Here is a 25,741-nt window from a genome sequence, read left to right as displayed (position 1 = left end):
TTTATTCTGCTCATATTCTTCCAGTGTTTCCACGAATTTTATTTCCATTTGTATTGTGTTTTCTTCTTTTTCTGAAACAAACAAGCGAACGAACTGCTAACAGCAGTAAGATAAACTTAAGTAAGATAAGTGGTTGTTTCTCATTTGGGCTTCCCTGTGGCTCAGTTGGTAAAGAATCCACCTGCAATGCAGGAGACCCTGGTTCAATCCCTGGGTTGGGAAGATTCTATGGAGAAGGGAAAGGCTACCCACTCCAGTATTCTTGGGCTTCCCCTGTGGCTCAGCTTGTAAAGAATCCACCTGCAATATGGGAGACCTGGGTTCAATCCCTAGGTTGGGCAGATCCCCTGGAGAAGGGAATGGCTACCCACTCCAGTATTCCGGCCTGGAAGATTCCATGGACTGTATAGTCCATGGAGTTGCAAAGGGTCGGACATGACTGAGTGATTTCACTTTCACTTTCTTTCATGACAGCCTCATGAATTCAGTGGAATGATGTAGTCTGAAATGACATAAAATTGAGTCAACATATTAACAGATTTTTGAAAACAGCCCAGTCAATCTGAGGGATGTTCTCTAGTGACAGGGCAAGGGTCCGGGATGTGATCTCTCTCGGGCAGAGTTCTCTCCTTCCGGAGTGAGACTTGAGTCCCAGTTAATGCTGGTGCCCTAGCATAATTTTTACAGCATTCCATTCACTCTGAAAAGTGTCCCAGTTTAGAGGACAAATTATATAGTCACTCTATTTATAGACAACATTTTAACCAACAATTAATAAGAAACAGGAAGTACTTTTAAAATGTGCAGGTGACTCAAACCTAGGATAGGATACCTCAAAAGATGTCAGAATTAAAAAACTGAGTATCTTGATAAGCTAGATGGATGGGATAAAAACAGAAGAGATAAAATGTATTAGAGCTCAAGGAGGGGAAGGGGATTGCCTTGAGGTCCATAAAAGTAATTGTCTAAGTACAATATGAAGGAATCGTAACTTAAAAGCTGTTCATTAAAAGAAAAGGATCTGGGGTTTTCCTTAGAGGCTGGCATGCTGCTTGCCAGCGCTGTGGTGGGGCCGATCACACAGCAGGGGAGGTGCCCAGACCTGCATCCCCTAGCCGAGCTGTCTGCACTGGCGTTCCAAATCTGTGCTGGCCAGCACGGGAGTTTCTAGCCACGTGTGGCTCCTGAGCGCTGGAACTGTGGCTAGTGAGACGGAGGAACTGAAGATTTAATTTTATCTAACTTTCATTGATCTGAGTTTAAAATTGAATAGCTACGCGTGGCCGGTGGCTTCTGCACTGGTCAGGATAGAGCAAGATCAAGAGACATCTCAATGGGATGGAAAACCGGGAACTAGTGGCCAAAGAGGTTTTGAGAGTTTGTGTGCCCACTGAAAAGCAAGTCAGGCTGTCTGTGCCATTACAGATCTTGTAATGTCCTACTGAAACCAACGGGAACACAAGGAAAGAACTCACTCGTGATGGTGCTGCAGTACAAAGTCCATTTCAAGGGAGTCCAAGGGATGGAGCAGTGAATGCCAACCTACGGATCTGAGGGGGCTTTGTGGAAGAGAAGGGCTTTGAAAAGAGCCGGAGAGACAGAGCTCAGCATTTGGGTGGGAAAAGGCCAGGTCAGGGCAGTGTGAGAGTGGAGAGAGGGCGTGTACCAGTGTGTGCTGCACACGAGAGAGTGCTCTGGGAGGGAAAGCTGGTTTGGAAGCAGATGGCAGAGAAGCTGGAGCTGCTCTGAACACGCTGGGCTTTGTTCTCTAGACAACTGAATGTTGGATGTATCAGACCGTTCTTTGTCTGAGGCACCCGTCGTGGAGGTGACTGGAAGTGAGAAAGCCGTGGAGTGAAGACCATGGGCACACATGAGGGTTACCTTAGCGGAGGCCAACTGGGAGAAGACCTCTCTTTATATATTTATGGAGCTGTTGTAACACAGGTGGTGAGAATTACTCTGGGTAGTGTCAGAGGGTTGAACCAGGGTTGCAGTGTATGAAGGCAGATTTTGGATCAATAAAATGAGTAAATTTCTAATAAGGAGAGCTTTTTGTGACTGTCACAGATAACTGGTAAAATGGTGAGTAAGCCTTTGGCCAACAAAGATTGTGTGCTGGGATGTTACAGGGAAGAGTTCAGTTGGCTTCCAGATTTTGCAGTCTCAAGGGCTGGTCTAAACTGATCAAGGGAAGAGTTAGAGCTGCTAAGTGTTAATTTTGCCAAATAAGAATATTAAACATTTTCCTTGACCCAACCATCTAGTGTTGTCACTATTTAAGGCAAGAAAGGGCATCGTAACACTTCCTGCACACCCCCCCAAAGAGGAAGGACATAATTTTAAAGTAAACAATGTCTCATTCTCAAGAAAAGACAGCGTTCAGCCTGATTTCACCCCCTACCCATCTCCTCGCACGGTGCTATGTGTCTCTGAGAACGTCTGCCTCCCTCTGCTCCTCTAGCCTGGCTAATGCTAGTAGGCAATGATATTCAAGTTGAAATAGTAATTAGTGTTTGTTTAACTCTGAGAGGCAGCTAATGTGGTCCAGCAGCTAAGGTAATCACTATTTCTTAAATTTAGATTGGGAAAATCGTTATTATTGAAACAGTCTTATATGAGGCCCCCAGGAATTTGACAGAACAGTTACAGAAATGAAATGGTGGTCCACGTACAGAATGATGTCATAATTAGTACAACAAGTATCACTTATAAAGCCTCCAAAATAGTAAAAAGAGAGACATGCCAGCCACAATTAGTTATAATAGAGGGCAAAACTATCCATTTCTTAGTTATCATAAATCGTGACGCTTCATTGATGCATATTTGATCACAGCACTCTTGCCATCTGTGGTCTGAGGGTTACACGTGTATCCCTAGGGACCGCAGTTCTTGATACAGATAATCAAGAATTCCTTTTATGCTCCTCTCAACACTGCCACAGCTCGGACCGAAATTAGCATCTTTTACAATGAAATACCAGTTGCTGTCACAAACAGACTTGACAGCTGGAGAGAGAGGCCGGTTTATCCAGTTATTCTTCACGTCTGCAGTTCATTGTGGTTTATTAAGATGGGTACTGTAAGCTCCTGAATGAGGAGACGTTGATGTTTTGCACAGTGATTATCATTTGAATAAAAGCATTGAGAAGCTGTTGTCAGATGGGACTGGGGGGATGTGATGAAGGTCAAAGCCAGAAAAATCACCCTAATAAGCATCTGGTTGAAACTATAATCACTTAATTCTCTCAAAATATGTCTTCCTAAGATGACTTTTTCTCACGCTCATAGTTTGAATCATTACTTTCCCTTGTAGAACCATTTTGAGAGAAACTTGGTAACTACACTGAACACAAACCATGTCACAGGAACTATGCTAGAAGCTCCTGCTTGCTATCTCACGACATAGGAGGTTATTACCTCAAACTAGTGGCATGGGTGATAGGAAATGTAAAGAAAGACGGCGAGTCACTTGGCCAAAGTCACACAACTTGTGCACAGATTTAGGCATTGCAGAACTGCTGCTTTTTCAAATTACCCCATACCACCTAAAAAATAATTTTTAAAAATTTCAATTTGCTGCTGCTGCTGCTGCTAAGTCGCTTTAGTCGTGTCCAACTCTGTGCGACCCCATAGATGGCAGCCCACCAGCCTCTGCTGTCCCTGGGATTCTCCAGGCAAGAACACTGGAGTGGGTTGCCATTTCCTTCTCCAGTGCATGAAAGTGAAAAGTGAAAGTGAAGTCGCTCAGTCGTGTCCAACTCTGTGCGACCTCATAGACGGCAGCCCACCAGGCTCCTCCATCCATGGGATTTTCCAGGCAAGAGTACTGGAGTGGGGTGCCATTGCCTTCTCCTTTCAATCTGCAGTTTCTTTCAAAAATTGTTTTATCTGGAGCATAGTTAATTAACAATGTTGTGTTAGTTTCAGGCGTACAACAAAGTCATTCCATTATGCAGATACATGTATCTATTATTTTGGAAATTCTTTTCCCACTTAGGTTATTACAGAATATTGAGCAGTGTTCCTGTGCTATATAGCAGGTCCTTGTTGGTAATTATTTTAAATATGGAAATGTGTACATGTCAATCCTAAAACTCCGATCTACACCCCCAACCCTTGCCCTGTGGTGACCACAAGTTCATTCTTTTAAGTCTGTGAGTCCATTTATGTTGTGTAAATAAGTTCATTTGTATCATTTTTTAGATTGTGCATATAAGCAATATCATATAAAATTTGTCTTTCTCTGCCTGCCTGACTTCGCTGAGTCTGATAGTCTCCGGGTCCCGCTGTGTTGCTTCGGGTGGCGTTATTTCCACTTGTCTTTTTAACGGCCAAGTCACGCTCCACTGTGTATACGCGCCGCGTCTTCGCTACCCTGCACCTGCCGAGGGGTGTTTCGGCGGCTTCCGTGTCTGGCCTGTGGTAGACAGCCCTGCAGTGAACACTGGGTGCACGTCTCCTTTTGAACTGTGTTTTTCATGGATATTTGCCCAGGAGCGGGGCTGCTGGGTCATCTGGTAGCTCTATTTCTAGTTCCTTAAGGAACCTCCTGGGACTTCCCTGGTGGCTCAGATGGTAAAGCGTCTATCTACAACGAGGGAGACCTGGGTTCGATCCCTGGGTCGGGAAGATCCCCTGGAGAAGGAAATGGCAACCCACTTCAGTACTATTGCCTGGAAGACACCATGGATGGAGGAGCCTGGGAGGCTACAGTCCATGGGGTCGCAAAGAGTCGGACACGACTGAGTGACTTCACTGAAGAACAAGGAACCTCCACGCTGTTCTCCACAGTGGCTGCACTAATTACATTCCCACCAACCGTGTAGGAGGGTTTCCTTTTCTCCACACCGTTTCCAAAATTTATTGTTTGTAGAATTTTTTAATGATGGCCATTCTAATTGGTATGAAGTGATATCTCATTGTAGTTTTTGAGGTGGTATCTCAGTCAGCAATACTGAATCTCTTTCTGCGTGTCTCTTGGCCATCTGCATGTCTTTGGGGAAATATCTATTTACGTCTTCTGCCCATTTTTCTGACTGGGTTGCTTGCTCTTTGGTGCTGAGCTTCATGAACTGTTTGTAAACTTTGGAGATCTATCCCCTGTCAGTTGCATCATTTGCAAATATTTTCTTCCCTCCTGTGGGTTGCTTTTTTGTTTATAGTTTTCTTTGCTGTGCAAAAGCTTTTAAGTTTAATTAGGTCCCATTTGTTTATTTTTGTTTTTATTTCCGTTACTCTAGGAGATGGCTCAGAAAAGATCCTGCTGTGATTTATGTCAAAGAGTGTCCCGCCTTTGTTTTCCTCTGCTTTATATTGTCCAGTCTTACATTTAGATTTTTGTCCATTTTGATTTTATTTTTGTGTATGAGGTCAAAGAATGCTCTAATTTCATTTTTTTAACATGTAGCTGTCCAGTTTTCCCAGCACCATTTATCTTTTAATCTTTTATGTTTTATTTATTTTAATTATGAAAGTATGGTAACACATTTACAGGAGACTTGGAAAATACAGAACAAAGTCACATATAGTTCCACTGTATAGTACAGTTATTTTTTTAAATAGATAAATTAAGATTTTTAATTGCTGTTTCAATATCAAACTCTTAAAAATTAATAGAATGAATAGACAGAAAAATAGTAGGATATAGCAGACCTGAAAATCAGTATCAGCCAATTCAATGTAATTAAGATTTATATAATTTTCACACAACAGCAGGATAAAAGTACTATTCAGGTTCCCACAGACTGGACACCAGGAGACACTGGAGCGTATCCAGGGACATAAATCGAGGCCAGCACCGTTAACTGAAGAGACTGCCTTTCCTTCCGTTATAGCCTTGCCTCCTTCATCATAGACTACTGATCATAGGTGCATGGGTTTATTCCTAGGTTTTCTATCCTCTTCCACTGATCTCTAGTTCCGTTTCTGAGCCAACACCACACTGTTTTGATGACTACAGCTTTGGAGTCAAGTATTAAGTCAGGGAGCCTGATTCCTCCAGCCTCGATTTTCTTTCTCAAGATCGTTATGGCTCTTTGGGGTCTTTTGTGTCTCCATTCAAATTTTAAGATTTTTTTTGGTTCTAGTTCTGTGAAAAATGCCATTAGTAATTTTGCAGGAATTGCATTAAACCTGTAGATTGCCTCAGGCAGTAGAGTCATTTTGACCATATTGCTCCTTCAAAACCAGAGAAAAGGGACTTCCCTGGCAGTCCAGTGGTTAGGACTCAGTTCAGTTCAGTTGTTCAGTCGTGTCCGACTCTTTGTGATCCCGTGGACTGCAGCACACCAGGCCTCCGTGTCCATCACCAACTCCCTGAGCTTACTCAAACTCATGTCCTTTGAGTCAGTGATGCCATCCAACCGTCTCATCCTCGTCCCCTTCTCCTCCTGCCTTCAGTCTTGCCCAGCATCAGGGTCTTTTCCAATCAGTCAGTTCTTTGCATCAAGTAGCCAAAGTATTGGAGTTTCAGCCTCTACATCAGTCCTTCCAAAGAACACTCAGGACTGATTTTCGTTAGGATGGACTGGTTGGATCTCCTTGCAGTCCAAGGGACTCTCAAGAGTCTTCTCCAACACCACAGTTCAAAAGCATCAATTCTTCAGGGCTCAGCTTTCTTTATAGTCCAACTCTCATATCCGTACATGACTACCGGAAAAAACCATAGCTTTGACTAGATGGACCTTTGTTGGCAAGGTAATGTCTCTGCTTTTCAATATGCTGTCTAGGTTGGCATAACTTTCCTTCCAAGGAGCAAGTGTCTTTTAATTTCATGCCTGCAGTCACCATCTGCAGTAATTTTGGAGCCCCAAAAAATAGTCTGTCACTGTTTCCACTGTTTCTGCATCTATTTGCCATGAAGTGATGGAACCGGATGCCATGATCTTTGTTTTCTGAATGTTGAGTTTTAAGCCAACTTTTTCACTCTCCTCTTTCCCTTTCATCAAGAGGCTCTTCAGTTCTTCTTCACTTTCTGCCATAAGGGTGGTGTCATCTGCATATCTGACGTTGCTGATATTTCTCCCGGCAATCTTGATTCCAGCTTGTGCTTCATCCAGTGTGGCATTTTGCATGATGGACTCTGCATATAAGTTAAATAAGCAGGGTGACAATATTCAGCCTTGACGTACTCCTTTCTGAATTTGGAACCAGTCTGTTGTTCCATGTCCAGTTCTAACTGTTGCTTCCTGACCTGCATACACATTTCTCAGGAGGCAGGTGGTTAGGACTACCAGCTTCCATTTCAGGAGGTGTGGGTTCTATCCCTGGTCAGGGAACTAAGATCTTACATACTGTGTGGTGTGGCAACAGAAAAAGAAAAAAGACACTACAAGAAAAGAAAATCATAGGCCAATATCACCAGTGAACATAGACACAAAAATTTTCAACAAAATACTAGCAAACCAAATCCAACAGTGTATCCTATACCATGATCAAGCAGGATTTATCCAAGGAATGCAAGAATTTTTCAATATCTGCAAATCAATCAGTGTGATACACTATGTCAACAAACTGGAGAATAGAAACCATATGATTATCTCAACAGATGCAGAAAAAGCTTTTGACAAAATTCAACACTCATCTATGACAAAACTCTCCAGAAGGTGGGCATAGAGGAAACCTACCTCAAGATAAAAAGGGCCATATATGATAAGCCTATAGGTGACATTGTGCTCAGTGGTGAAAAGCTGAAAGCATTTCCTCTGATACCAGGAACAGGACAAGCAGTGTCCACTCTCTCCACTTTGGTTCAACAGTGTTGGAAGTCCTAGCCGTGGCAGAGGAGAAGAAAAGGAAACGGAAAGAATCCAAACGGGAAAATAAGTAAAACTCTCAGTGTTTGCAGATGACATGATACTACACACAGAAAATCCTAAAGATATATATATATATGTATATATATATATATATAGAGAGAGAGAGAGAGAGAGAGAGAGGACTCTCCATTTCCCTACCTTCTGATAATATTTGCAGTTAGTATTTAATATTGTTTCCTCTGTTATTAGGGAAGGTGCAAACACTTTATAATTGAATATTATTGCTTTGAGATTGGCATTATCACTCCCAGTTTTCAAATGAGTGAACTTGCTCAGAGAGATGAAATAACTTGTCCAGGAATTTAAGAAGGGTGCCTACAGGGAGGGTCAGGAGCAGTGAGCTAAAGCAACCAGATTTCAACGTCCACTGGCTACTCTCCCAGCTGATGCTGCAGAGCTTACTGTGTGGTGGGGAGAGGGACACTCACGTCCAGCGTGTGGGATGGGCTCTGCTCTGTGGTTCTCGGCATATGATCCTGGAGCCAGCAGTGTCAGTTGTCCCTAAATTGTGTGAGTCCTGAGACAGTGCACTTAACGATCACACAGCACTGTTACGTTCTGTCTTCTGAGGTTCACCAAGGAGTTTGCATTTCAAGTTGCAGCTAATGCAGAATTATTGACAATCATTTCCTGCTCTCCCACCCTCATTCCCCATTCCCCATGCCACTGAAGAATTGATGCTTTTAAACTGCGGTGTTGGAGAAGACTCTTGGGAGTCCCTTGGACAGCAAGGAGATCAAACCAGTCAAATCCTAAAGGAAATCAGTCCTGAATACTCATTGGAAGGACTGATGCTAAAACTGAAGCTCCAATACTTTGGCCACTTGATGCAAGGAGCTGACTCATTGAAAAAGACCCTGGTGCTGGGAAAGATTGAAGGCGGGAGGAAAAAGGTGCAGCAGAGGATGAGATGGTTAGACAGCATCACTGACTCAATGGACATGAATTTGAGCAAACTCCGAGAGAGAGTGAAGGACAGAGGAGCCAGGCATGCTGTAGCCCACGAGGTTGCAAAGAGTCGGACATGAATGAGCGACTGGACAGCAACAAATGCCGCTGAATCGAGGATTCGCGTAAGCACCAAAGAGAGGGCTGTGAGCTGTGACGGAGATCGACCAGAGGCTGATGGAGGGTTCACCTAAGCACCAAAGAGAGGGCTGTGAGCTGTGGAGGAGACCGACCAGAGGCCAATGAGTCCCGTCTCCTCCTACTATCCTCAAAAAGAGTGCATTTCCCAGTCTCCCTTGCTGTTAGCTTTGGGTCATGTGGCAGAGTTCTGGCCAAAGGGGCAGCTGGAAGTGGCCTCGCAGTTTTCATTACTCACTATAAAACATTCTGAAAGATCCCTCACACTTTCTGTCTTTGCTTCTCTACTGACTTTGTGCAAAAATTTCTGTTCCCTAAGTAAGGTGGGGCCACAAGCTGGAAGCAGCCTTAATTTCTGAATCACTGCTTAGAGAAAAAGCACTCAGAAGGTCCACCTGACTTGACATTGAACTGTGATGTGAGGAATAGATAGACAATCACCGTGTTAAACCACTGACATCTGGCATTTTTGTTACAGCAGCTAGCAGATATTACCCTAAATACTGCTTATAGCAATGGTCTTGAGCCCTCACAGTGCACCCTTTCTTTTCCCAAAGCACAGCAAGCTCCAGTCATTCACTTATCATCTCCATAGCTACCTTGACATGTCAACTTGAGACCCCAGGAGTCCAGGTCCATAACCAAGGGGATTATTGAAGGGAGTACAGTCTTGATAGAAAGTTCAATGGTCTGCTACAAAGATAATGGAGGCATGGAGAACACCAACACCATGGAGAACAATTTTAAGCTAGAAATTTAGACGAAAATGACAAGGGAGGCAACATAAAGCAGTAGAACGGAGAGAAAAATCTAGATTCTTTAGATACTTTGTAAGACTTGATAGCAATAGACATTACTAGGAGAAAGCAATGGCAACCCACTCCAGTGCTCTTGCCTGGAAAATCCCATGGACAGAGGAGCCTGGTAGGCTGCAGTCCATGGGGTCACACAGAGTCGGACACGACTGAAGTGACTTAGCAGCAGCAGCAGCAGCAGACATTACTAAGTAACTTAAAACTCAAAGGCCACATAAGCAGTACAGAGACCCATTGGCTGGGGCGGTGGGAGGTTGGGGAGGGGGGTGGTGGAGCACTGCATGGCTCCTCCACTAGCAGGAACAATGGCACGGGTTCCCGGAACCCAGCCTCAGGTTAGTCAGCTACTGTGTGACCACTGGGAAAGCCGCTTAAACTCACTGAGTTCAAACAACGTTCAGGGATTTCTTAATGCTTGAGTCAATCTAAATGGGACAAAACATGAATAAACTTTATAAGTTAAAATGTTGTTTTTATGGATAGAATGTATATGTCTGCTTCAGATTCATACGTTGAAACCCTAACTGCCCAGTGTGGCTATATTTGGAATAAAGAAGTAATTAGGTTACATGAAATCGCAGGGATGGGGCCCCAATCCCACAGGATTAGTGTCCTTATAAGAACAGACTTAGATCGCTCCTCTCCTTCCCTCCCCACCTCTCCTTATTTCTCTCTCTCCTTACATACATGCACAAAGAGATCTCCAAGGAGGCAAGCCCTCATTAGACTCCAACTCTGCTGAGCTGGGACTCACATTTTTGCCGCCCAGCCTGTGCTATTTTGATATGGCAGCCCGAGCTCTCTCGTACATGACCTTGGCCCTTATTCTCCAGGAATCCATTTAAATCATCAACTCCAATTTGTTTGTGAAGATATAAACCAAACTACAGCGTCACAAGCTACAATGTGAGAGTGATGAAAACATCCAATTTTGATATTTTCTTTTATCACACACACATGGCTATTTAGGAGCTTAGCACTCTGGTCTTATTTGGGACGTTGCCACATTTGGTTTTTAGTCTTAGTTTGGAGAGCGATGGCTTGAATGAACAGATTCTAATTCTCGATACAGAACCTGTAGGTACTGAATCTCTAGATAACCATGTAAAACTAATTGTCACTGTACTGTACAGGAGTGGATCTCTAAAAGCACATGCTAACAACCGTGAAAAGGGCATACTTCTTTACACGGCAAAAACAGAATGGATTTATTATAGAATCTGTAGGAAATGCTCATTAAGAACTCAAATTTCTTCTAAATTAGCCTGTTTCCTGGATGTCTCAGATTCAAGCATCTCATCCTGGGAAGACAGATTCAGAGAATGACTATGCTTTAGGTTGAACTTGTAAATGAGTATTTCAAACTGCTAATGGTTAATAAATTTCTCCAGTTTTCCCCTGAAAGTGCCTATCTCCAGGACTTAAATCCACCTGCTTATTTTGGATTCGGGTTGGGTTTTCTAGGAGGAGGCAGATGGTGGAAGTCAAACAGAAGATTTTTTAGCTGGTAGGGCACAGAGAACAGATTTGCCAAAATGCCCTCTGGTGCCTGGAATTTAGGAATGGAGACCATGGCTAGCTGTTGGGTAATTCCAATGCTTCTCACAGCCACTTCTAAAGAGCACACGTTTCAGTCTCTGCAGTCTTCAGCCTTCAAGGCACAGCCCCCGTGCAGTTTAAAGAGAAAATTCACTTGCACCAGCACATCATAAAGCTATACCTAGATTCCAAGGTGTAAACATAAATGTAATTATTCATATGCATTTTTTAAAGGCTGAGAAATTTCCTTTCCCCATGCAGTTCTGCTTTACAGCTCCTTTCCAATGCCCTTCATAATTTCCCTTTCTCTAGCGCTGGTGGTTCTCTTGTGCCTCTCACCATTGACCTTTGCAGCTCCTCGTTTCCTGAAACAGCAATGACCATCTGGGGTTCCTGTCTTTCTGTGGCCATGCCAGCCAATGAGCTGAGGGGCGTGTGGACTTAGAACATTCACAGCATCAAGCTGGCACCACAGTGTTTCAAGGTAGGAAAGAACAACAAAAAAAATGCTTTAGGGCTATCATAAAGCAGCCAGCATTGGTACTGATGAGCCACCACCATTCGGAGCAGGGAACCCTGTGCTGCAGAAAAGGAAAACACACCATTTCTGTCCTTTGAGGGAGCTATGACTCATTTGGGGGAGGGAAAATATCCACCTGAGACAGCCACCATTGTTGGCAAAAACAGCATCAAATATGCTGCAGAAATGAAATTTAGCATAGGGGACAATGACAGAATCTTGCTGGGAGGCAGAAAATCTATGGCAAATTGTGGTCTCTTTCAGGAAGGTAAGTTTTGAGTCATCTTCGGTCCAAAGAATTGTGGTTTCTTCAAGAAGAGAGGGTGATGAGCAAGGCTGTAGCAGAAACAGTTCCTAAGAGTGGAAGAGGAAGGAAAGTGACTTTTTTTGGCTTGGAAAGCCTGGACTTTCATTTGAACGCATTTGCTGAGACCTAAAATGTTCCAGTGGACGAAACAAAGAATATGAAATCAGTTGTAGCCAAGAGAAGGGTTGTTGGCAGATGGTGCAGAAAACATGAATTAGCGCATGTGAAATTAATTCACAGACAAAACTCTCTTTACCAAGGAGGGTAACTTATTGCTCTAGTCATCAACTAATGACACTATGCGCTGGAAGGAGGATAAGTACTAATAATTGGCTAAAAAAGGAAGACACCATGAATTTGAAGGAAACGTTAGCAACATGTCCATCTCCGAGAGGCGCCCCTGGTAGCTCAGTGGTGAAGAGTCTGCCAGTGCACGAGACTTGGTTCAGCCTCTGGGTGGGGAAGGTTCCCTGGAGAAGGAAATGGCACCCCATGCCGGTATTCTCACCTGGAGAATCCCATGGACAGAGGAGCCTGGTGGGCTACAGTCCAGGGGGTCGCAAAGAGTCAGGCACAACTTAGGGTCTAAACAACAACATCAAGCATCTGAAAGGGAAGAAAAAACACGGTCTGTGTTATTTCTCCAAGTCTCTAAAAAGCTCCGCAGGGAGTTTTCCCTCCTAAATGATGTTGAGAAAACTCCAGATTATCCTGGAGGGAGGCTGTGTGAAGAAAGGGTAGAGAAGAGAGAAGGCATAAAGCGACTGCTCCAAGGAAGAGCATTATTTCAAGTTTATTGACAGCATCTCATCTCCTTAATTATAGCTTTGTTGACAGCTAGTCACTTTGCATGCACGGGATCCTTTCGAAACAATTTGTATTCCAGCTTGCCTTGGAAGCAGAGAAATATTTGAGAGAGTCGGTGTTTTTGGTAGCGGTAAACAGCCTGGGGTCTGTCAGCCCCGGGTGGTGTCACTGGGGAACACTCTTCCTGGGTGAACACTCTCAGCACTTCCTGTGATTTCTTGCCCTCCAAGCCACACATTTCTAAGATCACGGGTCCTCGAAGGGACTAGGAAGCCAGAGCAGGAATACAGCCACTGAACCATCCAGTTATCTGGCTTTCTCAGCAGAAAGTACGCCCAGTGCTGGTCTGTTGAGTGCGGCCCACGAGCTCCCCAGGACAAGTAGAGGCGAGCTGAGCTAAGAAGGGAGGGGGAACACGAGAGGTGTCTAGGGGCTTCCCTGGGGGCCCACTGGTTAAGAACCCGCCTTGCAACCCAGGGAACAGGGCTCCGATCCCTGGTCAGGGAATTGAGGTCCCACAAGCCTCCGAGCACCTAAGCCCGCGGGCGGCAGCTGCTGAAACCCTGGGACCACAGCCAGAGGGTCCGCGCCCACGACAGAAGAGGCCGCCTCGCACACCAGGCCCCGCGTGCACAAGTCCCAACACAGCTGACTAAGCAAGGGTTAAACGAGGGCAGTACCTACGCCTGGGCATCTAGACTTCACTTATGAGAGTCCCTTCGTTTTAAAAGCTGAGTTGCTAGATCCCCAGGCTTACCAATACTCAAGTCAAAGGCCAAAAGCTCTTCCCCAGTCAACCATAAATGATTTGGAATCATTTACAATTTCACGTAATCCTGACCTTCTGTTCTCTCAATTAGTGTAGATAATGATCATTGAATTACACTCTGCAATTAACCTCATATGTGCTTAGATTTCCCTCTTATGCCAAGCCTCAGAGGGGAATGTACTTGTCCAACTTGCATTTTATTTTAGCATTTTTGTGTTTCTTAAAAAACTCTACTTATACTCATAAATAAGGAATACTTGTCAGAAGCTATGCTTTTCAGTTTTTTTAAAAAACAGTTTTTCTGGGCTCCTTCCATAAATTGTTTATTGTTCAATATGGCTGTGACTTTTCAATGCAGTTGCTTATTGTTGATGTCTTCAATTTGGCTTAAGTATTTCTTTTACCTAGCACCAAATGTAGGAAAGTTTTCCTTTTATCTTAAAGATGCAAGAACTGTCTTTGGTATCTCCTGTAGGACATTAGTAGAGGTGAGGTTGGGATGGGAAAGGGAAGGTAACATCTCTAACTTGAAGGCCGCATTTTATGATGGAACACGCCCCTAATGCCATTTCCTCTCTAGTCTGTGACACTATAAGACCATGCCTAGTGGTCAAGGTTTTCTCCTCTGTACATCATTTAATCCTAACCCAGCTATTCATATCCCTTAGCCAGTGACTTCTAAAGGTACCAGGACTTAAGGCCATCTACCCTTCTCAGAACTATGAATGAGGGTAGAGATCGAAGCCATAATGCTTTTGACACACTTTGACCCAAGAAGCCTGAAGTCCGGGGGCAGGTACTGGTAGCATTTGCTTGGCACATTCTTCAGTGCTTGCAGGAGGCCTCTTTCCCAGGTTCGTTCCTAACTCAGTCTGTCCAACCCCCTGAATAGCCTGTCCGATCCTACACTCTGAGTGGCCCACACATGATGGGAAGCACAGTCTCATGGTTCCACACTGCTTCAGGCTGTAGAGATGCTTCCAATGACTCGTGGTCATTGAGGAAACGTCTTGCTTCTTGACTGACAGTACTTCCCACCATGAAGGATATTGAGAGCACTCTTTGTATCAGTTTCCCCCTATGGAATAAAGTAAAAACCCAGGGGCGTGTACTTGTGAATAAAACATCAGTGGGATAATCTCCACTCTACTTCACAAAGTCATACAAAGGTTCCGCAAGCCACAATTTGACAAGGGAGAATGAAACCCTGGTGAGAATACGTTACAGCAAGAGACTCAGCAAGGCTGGTATTTTAGACACGAGCCTCGGTGGGCTGTGAGCACGCTGCACACAGACTATTTCGTTATCAGCAGATGACGTCCGACGTCCTCTTCTGAACGGCACGTTCAGGGTCCAGTGAAGCTTCCTTCCTTTTGACAAAACAGTTGCCCCAAAGACAGCTGCCTAGGACACCACTTTAAGTTCAATGATATGTGCCTGAACCACCTCTGACACCTGCCTTGATGTTTTGCAAGAATGATAAATAGAGAAGTATGGACTTCAGTAAGTGCTGAAGTCTTGCAAGCACCAGGGTAGCAATACATTTAGAAAGCAGATGCTAAAGAGTGTTTCAAGTCTTTAGCTGATTGTTGTCTGGAAAGGTGGGCACGAAGAAGTACTGCCTAAGAATAGGAAGTCACCAGACTTGAGTTGCAAAGTGGAAGTTATCTTCCACTAAATCTGAGTCACAGATGGGCTGAGTCCAGTGCCCTCAGGCAGAGTGGTTTAAAGCTTTTCGGCGTCATTTTGGCATTGAGATAATAAAGGCAGAGAAAGTCGTCTGAAAATCAGTTTTGGTTTTATGAAATGTCTAACAAGATAATCATTAAGACAGAAGATCACCCAACAAGATACTTGTGATCAGAAGAAGGCACAGTCTTCAATGATATAATCGGCTAAAATAACTTGACCATTAGAATTTCCTAAATTTGTGGAAATCCACAGTCCTGTTTTCACACTAGTACTTTCAGCCTGGAGGCCTAGGTTTTAATTCTCTAACGTAGAGAATAGTGTCTGAAATTTCAATACCAATCTTTCTTCTAAAGACATTTTAAAAAACCCTAAAAACCCTGTTTTCCCTATTTACTTAAAGTTGACTCACAGCAATTTACGCTCTTTGAAGGAAGCAACATCATAGATAATAGAAAAAACAAATAATTTTTAAAATGATGTATTTTAGTTCTTGAAAGGTGTTTTATGTATTTGCATTTAAATAACCACACGACTTAAATTCTAGAAAAAAATCATTTCAAACATAATAGTGTCCTCCCATATGCTGACAGGGTGAGGAGCGTGACAGATTTTGTAAGTTTGCGCTGACTCAGGTTCAAAGTAGTAAGGCTGGGATTCCTAGCTGTGTGAGCCTGGAGAAGTTATGGCCCTTCGCTGAGATTCAGTTTCCTCAGTTACAAAGTGGTGATGATACCAGTTCCTGCTTCATGAAGCTCAAGTCAGAAAGCAGTGGGATAATGCTGGGGATATGCTTAACATAGGATTGGCACACAGGAAGACATGCTTACTCTGTGTGGCATGTGGTGAAATTCTCTGGCTTGTTCCATTCCGTTTACTCCAGTGACTCTGAATATGTGAACTGGAGAAAATACAACCTGCCTGCATGCCAAGTGGCTCAGTCGTGTCCACTCTTTGCGACCCTGTGGACGGCAGCCCAGCAGGCTCCTCTGTCCACGGGATTCTCCAGGCAAGAGGACCTCCCCCAGGGGATCTTCCCAACCCAAGTAGAGACCAGAGATGTTGCTAAATGTCCTAAAAATCACAAAACAGCTCCTTTACACTCCTCTAATAAAGAATTACTTTTGAACTGTGGTGTCGGAAAAGACTCTTGAGAGTCCCTTGGACTGCAAGGAGATCCAAACAATCCGTCCTAAAGGAGATCAGTCGTGGGTGTTCATTGGAAGGACTGATGCTGAAGCTGAAACTCCAATACTGATGCGAAGAACTGACTCATTGGAAAAGACTCTAATGCTGGGAAAGACGGAAGGCCGGAGGAGAAGGGGACAACAGAGGATGAGAAGGTTGGATGGCATCACTGACTTGATGGACGTGAATCTGAGCAAGTTCTTGGAGATAGTGGAGGACAGGGAAGGTCGGCATGCTGCAGTCCATGGCGTGCTTTTTCCGACTCTCACAGAGAGTCAGATACGACTGAGCGGCTGAACAACAAATAAAGAATTAAGAATTATCTGGCTCAACATGTCCTTAGTACCAAGGATAAGAACCCTGCATTAGGGGAGAGAGTATAGCTGCATGATTAGAACCCCAACCTTGGGAGCTGGAGACTCCTGGGTTTGAAATCTGCCTAGGAGACCACATAATCCTGTGCCTCGGATTCTGCATCTGTAAAAGGAAGATGGTTAACTATACTGGTTTCACAAAGAGGATTAATGAGGTCACGCATCTGAAGCACTCAGCACAGTGTCTGGCGCAGAGGCAAGGACTAACTCAATGGTGGCTGTTTGCACGGCCCTTTCTACGTTCTCTCTGAATGCCGTGCATTTTAATTGACACAAGCGCACTATGTGAGAGTGTCAGTCGCTCAGTCGTGTCCAACCCTTGGCAACCCCATGGGCTGTAGCCCGCCAGGCTCCTCTGTCCCTGGGATTTTCCAGGCAAGAAGACTGGAGTGGGTTGCCATTCCCTTCTCCAGGGGACCTTCCTGACCCGGGGATTGAACCCCAGGTCTCCTGCACTGCAGGCAGATTCTTTACCGTCTGAGCCACACACTTAGCACAGTGTCTGGCGCAGAGGCAAGGACTAACTCAGTGGTGGCTGTTTGCACGGCCCTTTCTACGTTCTCTCTGAATGCATTTCAGTCGACATAGGCACTCTGCATAGATGTATCTACAGAAATGGACAGGACTTCTATATCATGAAGAAGTCTGTTGTTTTTCTTATTCAAAGAAAGAAGCCTCTGCAGTTTGACCTCAAATACTCACCAGCCCCATGAATCCGATGATCACCTCTGTGCTTAGCTGCCTGAAGTATTCCACCAAGGTGCTGAGCTGCCAAATGGATTACTTTTTTAATGACTACTCAAGGATTTTATTTCCAAATACGAGTATGCCTCATATTTTTAGACTGAATAAATGTTCCCAATATTATTGAGAGGAGAACATAGGCTATGGATAAAGGTAGATACCATTATAATACTTCAAAACTATAATATTAACGAAGAAGTACTTTGCTAGATACCATTTGCTTTAAATACAATTTGTAGTGAGATTGTGCTCAGTCACTCAGCTGAGTCTGACTGTTTTGCAACCCCATGGACTGTAGCCCACCAGGCTCCTCTGTCCATGGAATTTTCCAGACAAGAATACTGGGGCGAGTTGTCATTTCCTGCTCTAGGGGTTGCAGGGATTGAACCCGTGTTTCTTGTAGCTCCTGCATTCTTTATCACAGCACCACCTGGGAAGCCAAGCAGTGAGATTAATGATAGCATAAATCTTATTTCGTATTTATTTATAAGACGAGCATCCTTGGGAGTTCTTGCCAGTTTGTGCAAAAAGTATGGCACAGATTTAGAGTCTTATTCAATATCCAAAAAAAGCTTACAAGACACATGCTCTCCAGTGTGGCTTCTTCTCTCAATGATGTAATGATGATGCCTTTGCAATTCATACTTCCGATGAGGCCTTGGGTGTAAGGGATCAAGGAATTTGAAAACGAGATATTGAAACTTGCCTTGTTTCTTAACAATACAAGCAAAATGAAGGAAACCTTTGGGTCTGTGTGAGGGTGGGCACAGAAATGGCTGGCATGTTCAGCTGGCTTCCTCCCAACACCCCGCCCCCGCCAGAGTTAAAAGGTACTAAGTAGGTGATACTGTGCATTCTACGTGTCTACTCAAAACATCTGAATGGAAAAGGATCTTAGATGCAAAAACTGAGTGTTCACGTCCATCTGTTTTGGGTGCTATTGATAATAATCTTTCTTATCAGAGTGCTGAGGATCTTTCAAATTTTAAAAACAAAAACACATATTTGGTTTCCTTCAGAGATTACATCTAAATGAAACTCCTTCAGCTAACTTCTAATTAAACGTGCTACATAAAATTACTTCTTGTTGGTTTTTACAAACAGATTATGGTAAGTTCATTGATTATTCATAATATGTGTACATTAACCCCACATTAGGAATCGATAGGGGTTCCAAGTCACTAGCTTTATAAACCGAAAAAAAGGGATAATGGATATGGTATGAAGTGCACATCATTCCATCAGAGGAAAATAGTTACAAGGTCTTTAACCACACATTTTTATAGACGCATCTAAAAGACTTATGCCCAGCTGTACTCTTAAAGCGTGCATTCAACAATTTCTATCAGCTGCTATCTAATAAACTCTGCTTTGGTTTACTGGTGAAAAGTGGAAACCAAGGCTTGGTTCCATCCAAAGATATCAGCTGGAGAGCAAATAAGCTGCACTGCCCATCTCCCCGTCCTGTTTCGGCCACAAATTTAGCACCAGTCTTGGTAAGCGGCTGCCTCTGGGAACAGAGGTAATTGAATCTTCTTGTTAATTCTAGCCTGGTTTTCTCTTGACTATTAGCTCCCAATTATGCCAACGTATCAGAGAAGGCAATGGCACCCCACTCCAGGACTCTTGCCTGGGAAATCCCATGGACGGAGGAGCCTGGTAGGCTGCAGTCCATGGGGTCGCTAAGAGTCGGACACGACTGAGCGACTTCACTTTCACGTTTATGCATTGGAGAAGGAAATGGCAACCCACTCCAGTGTTCTTGCCTGGAGAATCCCAGGGACGGGGGAGCCTGGTGGGCGGCCGTCTATGGGGTCGCACAGAGTCGGACATGACTGATGCGACTTAGCAGCAGCAGCAGCAGCATGCCAACGTATTATACTATGTACTGTTCTCCAGGAAAACTCTGAGACCATCTTGTTCACTGAACGAAAGTCAGACCTCAAAGGAAAACAAACAAAGAACAGTGTGATGCTACGCGTATGGACACTGAAGCCCGTTAGGGCCCCTGCGTTTCATTTTGGGGACAGTCAACGGAGCTCATTGCGTCATCGGCGGGGAAGGACAGGTGGCTGGAGTGGGCTGCGCAGGGGGACCTCCTGCAGGCTTCGGCCCTCCCGTCTGGTGCTGAACCTGGCTGCAGCTGCATGGTTGGGTCTGACCATCAGGCTGTGTGTCAAACAAACGTCTGTGACACCCAAGGGGGCCACTGCCGTGGAATGAAGTTATTGTATGAATTACCCTTTATTAGCTGCCATAGCAGCCTTTGAGTCATAATCAGTCAGTACGTCAGTACTTCAAAGACAGACTCTGTGTGAGGACTTCTTGTGAATAATAACCATTTGGTAAAGTGTCATCTTTATTATGGAGCGGCTGAGCACAGACATGCGGCTTTATTATGCAGAGACGCTGTGCATTTTGGCAACTTGGGTATACGGAAACACACCTAATACTCAGGTAGATCTAAAGTAAAAGGAAAGTCTTTACATTTTTCCTCTTTACTTTTTTTTTAACTTCCCTCATACCCAGACCAGAATATTGCCTATAATTATGACTATTGGTCACAAGCATATCTTGCCAGTTTAGAGAAAGAATTTGAAGTAACAAAGAACATTCAGGTTTTTGACTTACTATAAACTCATCTATCTTGGAAATTCCATTAATTCGATTTTATTTTCCTTATAAAAATGAAATAAATACCTAGCTATTGAGAATCTACTATGTATAAGATTCCAGTTAGGAGCACAGAACTATAAAGAAATATCTCTTCCATACAAGATACCTCTTTACTCTTAACATGATAATGGCATTTGTTGGAATACATTTGTAACTTTTGATTAGATTGTCAAGCATTCTTATAAATAGCAAAAATACTTCCATTTCGGGCAGTGTTGTACAAGTCTTTGACAGCTGTATTTTGCATGGCTGGCCCTTCCTGTTTTGGAAGGAGAAATGAGCTGTATTGCTATAACCTTCCTTTGCATATATTTAAAAGATCCAACAGTTTATAGCTTTCCTTACTCTTTTATTGTAGTTATTCATTGATGTACTCCCATACCAAATGTTCACTCTTTTATGAGTCTTTAAACTTAAAAATATTACATATACCTTTAGGCAAATTGGACCATTTCTGTTTTGCATTGCACTTGAGTAATGCTTTGAGTTGAATATTCTTAGGGTTCTAAAATTAAGTTAATCCATATGTAATTAGGAATATTCTTAACTAGACAGTCCTGGTTAGCAGATTGGCAGATTACTCTGAAAAACTATTTAGCAAACCATGAATAGCAATTCAATGAGAAAAGGCTAAATTTCTCTTTAAAATGGGTTGCTTCTATAATTCAATGTGGAAATATGATTTTCTATTTTTAACTGCTGTAGACAGTGCGTTTTGTAAAGTAGAATTCTGCCTTCTGAGAGCTCAATAGTTTTGTACCACTTTTGCTTTCTTAACACTTCAGTAAGTATTCTTCCTTTGCAGTCCTTTTTGATTCAGGATGGATAAAAGAAACTGAAGGTTAGGAAGGACAGTTCTGTACCTCTTAAACAAATTGAGACAGAATGAGTATCTTGGAGAAACCAAGTATTTCTCTTTATGAGACTTTATGACCTTATGTGATTTATTATGCTTTCTTTATAGCATAGTGTATTTATTCCCAGAACAATTATACTTAACACTGACACTTAAAAATGTTCCTTTTTAAAATTCAAATAATGAGAATTTGCTCCATATTCTAGGTCAACATTGAGATTCAGGGAGGGTTTGAACTAACGAGTACATGGTTCTTCCTTTCCTGCACCCCAGACGCCAAGTACGTAATGCTCTCCATTCCTTTACTCATTTCTTCACTGCAGAAGTCATTTCAGAAGGGATTTACGACAGTGCCATCTTTTAGTAAATAACAATAAGTCACAGTCCACTGCCTATAAGAACTGTAGCTGCTCAGTCACTTAAAAATCACCTTTATTGCTTACGTTTGCTTTTTTCCCATCCTAAATTAGTATGAAAATACTGAAGAGGCCATTTCTTCAATTAAATGTGAAAGATTAATCACTAGGCAATTTGGTTCACAACAGAAAATATAATTAAATGTCAAAAATGGAATATTTACTTCTTAAACCTTATATATCTGTGAAATATTTGTTGGAGAAGCACAAAAAAGTGGTGCTGTTTGTGGACATTTTGATCGGGCTGATACTAAGGTCTGCATAGAGCAAGCCTATTAATTAAAGCTGGAGCTGCCTAGTCCATTCATTCCTACTGTAGCTTCCCGTGCTGATTTTAGAGGATGAGAAATTTTGTCCATAACCAGAGTGGAACCTGGAAGGGGGAAAATGGCAGCAGAGGATCTCAGGCTGCCAGCGCTCCCGGGGTTCTGGGGAGATGAACACACTTTGAAAAGAGAAAGAAAAGCTAGCCAGGACTTTCCTGTTACCCTCAGAGTAAAGCAAGCGAGATAAAGGTGATGTGCCACTGCTCTGTTTCTCCCTCACCCTCATTCTCACTGCCCTGCACTGCTGATCACACCACCACCAGATCAGAATGAACAATTAGCTGCCTAATTATTCTAGTCACACCAGCCCACAATGAAATCTTTATTCCGTGTTTACAGCAACCTTTGGCAGAGACTGTCTTGCTGTTTCTAAACTAAGAAGAACTGCCCTTTGGCTCCTCTCAGCATCAGCTGCCTTGGTTTCAGCCTTGGATGCCAATAATCAGACTTCTTTTTCTTCCAGAGTGGACACTCTTTTTTTAGGGTGAAAAGACCTATTCTCATCACTCCCCCATATATTCTGGCTGATTTATGTCCCAGCTACCGCAGCTCTTCCTTCCGTATCTCTTTACATTTTTCCTCTCTTCATAGAACACCATCAGGCCGAAGCCCATTTTAAGTCCAAAATTGTAAAAAAAATGCTTAACCAAACAGTGCTCACTACTATGAGGGAAAGAAAAACACAGCTCCTGGCTTCTGAGTAGAGGGAAGTCAAGGAAATCCCTTCTGCTTTTCTAAACTGCTAATTTTCTAGCTCAAAAGGCATTCAAAAACTTCTCTACCAGGGAAAAACATACCCACTTTTCAGTGACTCTCTTCATTATTTCCAACTATTTCCTTGAATTTGCCAACAGCTGCACGTCTCTGAGAAGCTTCAGAACTTGGGAGATATTTACAAATACATAAGGGACTGACACAGTACATCTCAATCGCTTTGCAGAGGCCAGGGAAACGAGTGCAGTGAGCAGGCAGGGAGAGAGAAGTTAACAGCAATCCCAAGAGCGGAGCTGGGCAGTGTCTTTACCAAAGGGAGGTGAGCAAGTCCCCCTGCTTAGCCCTCTTTGGAGCATCGAGTTCTGGTCCTGAATGTGTGAATAGACAACAGCCAGGACTGGGTCGACTGCCCTACACTGTTAAACTGTTTTTTTCCAGAAGAACATTTCCCTGTTCCGCAAGGAGGATGGCAACTTTCTTCCTGTTCCAGTCTCCAGAGTCTATGCGATGGCTGCCCAGCAACCCTTCCATGCTCACTTTCTGCATTCCCACTGCCTTTCCTGGGAGAACTGGGTCATAAAATTTTACTGGGGAGAAAGGTAGAAGGGGGCGTTTCAGTAGTATAAACACTGATTAAACTCCCGGGCAACTCTCCCCAAATGAAAGATAATTTTTCTACAAGAATGTCAAGAATGCTAAGTCATTTTTATGTTTGCACTTTCCCTTCCCATTTTAATTTCACACTGCCACATGGCACACATGCTGAAAATGTAGCTCCGTAACCTGCAGTGTAGCAAACTTTTCCCACAAAACGTTAAAACTGCGTATTTCATAGACTGTCTTTTCCCAGGGTGCTTGCAGCATTTTGGGGATACAAAATTAGATCATCTCACCGTGACTGTCCTATTAGAAAGGCACGGCTACCCATGCATTGGCAAACAGGGGAAATCGGAAGCACTGGCAAGGGAAGGTCATAGCAAAGTCAATGGCAACAGCCTAAATAGACTCTGGAGCTTGGGTCCAATTTCTAAGACTTTCCCTTTGCTCTCCATCTGTCTCTCTCTTTTCTCTGGCAGGAAGGGGTGTGGCCAGCGAGGAGGCTTGACCTCATCTCCTGTTCTTGGCTTGACTCACACGCTGTTCTCCCACCCTCCTGGCCTGCCTTCTGCGTCATCAGCTGGCCAGCTCTGCACCCAGGAGCAGCTCGGACCAGGGGCCAAGCCCCAGGGAGGCCATCGCAGGTGCCCTTGGGTAGCCTCTGGTGTTGGGAGCTGGAGCCTGCCGCGGCCAGGTGACGTGCCCAGTGGGACGGCGAGGGTCACAACAAGAGAAACATTTATTTCCAAATTGTAGGAATACACCAAAAGAGACAGCTGAGTCCAGTATGGGTTAGAGACTGGCAATGCCTCCACCGTTCTGGAGCCAAAGGACGCTAGAGCGGATAGAAATATAACCCTCACCTAGAGCGCTGGTGCCAGCGCGTTGTGGAGTTGCGACTTTTTGCTGTTTCTGGTGTTCTTACGTAGCTCCAGTTCCTTTGCAGGGAGGAGGGGTTGTCCCTGACACCCCCACAGATCTGAGGGATAATTTTCTTTGATTGGGAGGAGCATCAAGGGATCAAGGGACATTTGGGAGCGGGGAGGGGCAGGCTCAGTTTCCAAGCGACTGATAACAATCGGAAGACAAAATCCTTTCTGGCATCCGTGCCAATAACAACAGCATTAATAGCAGTACTAATGATGGCATAGGAAACCCCCCAGTGGTCTGATGCCAGCCCTGTTACTCTCAGCCTGTCTTGGGAGGGGGGCGTAAAAAACAGCTCGGCGCTGCCTCCCAGCTGCCCTCTGGGTTCCATCCTCCAGCCCAACCCGAGGGGGATAGCCAGGCAGAGTCATGCTCCGTCGCAGGTCCAGCCTAAGTCTCTCCGTGTTGCTAAGGGCACGCTGGAACTCCGCGAGAGCGTTTCCTCTGCACATCGGCAACTTTCACCCCATCTGGTCCTCCGCCGCCCCACCCCCGGTTTCCATCCACAGCAACTAGAGGGAGCAAAGCCCAAACAACCCGCGCGCCATCCAGAGCGTCCCCGGGGGCATCGGGCCCGGGGAGCTGGCGGTGTCCGGCAGGTGGCGGGGAAGCGAGTTGCCGCCACGGTCGCCTCCCACGGCCGGACTCGGGCGTGGGTGCCGCGCCAGGCGCGGACGGGGGCCGACCGCGCGGCGCCCAAGCCTCGCTGGAGCTCAGGTCTCGGGTCCCCCGCCGGCGCGCGTCTTCGAGCCGGGGACGCGGCCGGCCCTCTCCAGCCAGCGGCTGCCGGGGAGAGGCGCCGCCGCCCGGGGGCAACTAGGGTGCGGCCAGGGTCGGCGCCCCCGAGGGTCTCGGGTCCCCACGGCCGGGCGCGCAGCCCCCGGCCCGCCCCACCGCCCTCCCGCTTGCAGAAAGCGGCTCCTCAGCGCGAAGGGAGCGCCCTAGCGTCCCCTGCCCCCAAAGTCCGAGCAAGTGCAACTCCGACCGGCTGGCAGGCCGGCCGCGGTGGCGGGGAGTTGCGGGGAGAGCGCGGCGCGGGGCCGGAGCGCGCGCAGCGCCCGAGGGGGCTCCCGGGAGCGCGGACCCCGGCGCCCCGAGCAGCCCCGCACCCCGAGCCCGGGACAAACGCGCGGCACCCCCACCCAGGAGCTCCCCGCTTACCTGGCACGGCCGGCGCCTCTCTGGGGCCGCTCGGTCCAGACTCCTCGGGGCCGGCGTCCGGCTCACATGGTGGCCCCGCGCCCCGGGCGGCCGCTGTCCCGCTGGTCCCTTCGCCCCGGCTGGAGGCGCTGCCCCCGGCCCCCCACCCCCCGGCCCCCTCCGTCAGAAGTGGCACAGCGTCTCGCCCTTCGGCTCTTTGGCAAAGTCTCCGCGCGGGCGCCAGGAGTTGCGCTCGATGCCCGGCGCGCCCAGCCCGCCGAGGCCCCGCCCCGCCCGCCGCGGTGCCCGGCGCTGCGCCCGGCCGCGAGCAGAGGCCCCCGGCGCGGTCACCGGCCCCCGAGCGCGGCGCGCGGCCCGCGTCCCCTCCCTCGCGCCTTCCCCAGCCCGAGTGGCTGTCGCCTGCCTCTGCCG

At 45.4% G+C, this 25,741-nt stretch overlaps 1 protein-coding gene across 1 annotated transcript in view; it reads right to left on the bottom strand.

Moving 5' to 3' along the window:
* Positions 1 to 25,462, bottom strand: part of CDH20 (cadherin 20) — a 213,400-nt gene extending 187,938 nt beyond the window's left edge. Inside the window, exon 1 of the mRNA XM_018039785.1 lies at positions 25,331 to 25,462. The gene's annotated coding sequence lies outside the window, so the exon portion shown is untranslated. The remainder of the gene's footprint in view (positions 1 to 25,330) is intronic.

The sequence above is a fragment of the Capra hircus genome, chromosome 24, assembly GCF_001704415.2.
Source record: "Capra hircus breed San Clemente chromosome 24, ASM170441v1, whole genome shotgun sequence".
Taxonomy (NCBI): domain Eukaryota; kingdom Metazoa; phylum Chordata; class Mammalia; order Artiodactyla; family Bovidae; genus Capra; species Capra hircus.
The sequence above is the reverse complement of the archived record's forward strand: the minus strand, read 5'-3'. Positions and strand labels throughout refer to the sequence as shown.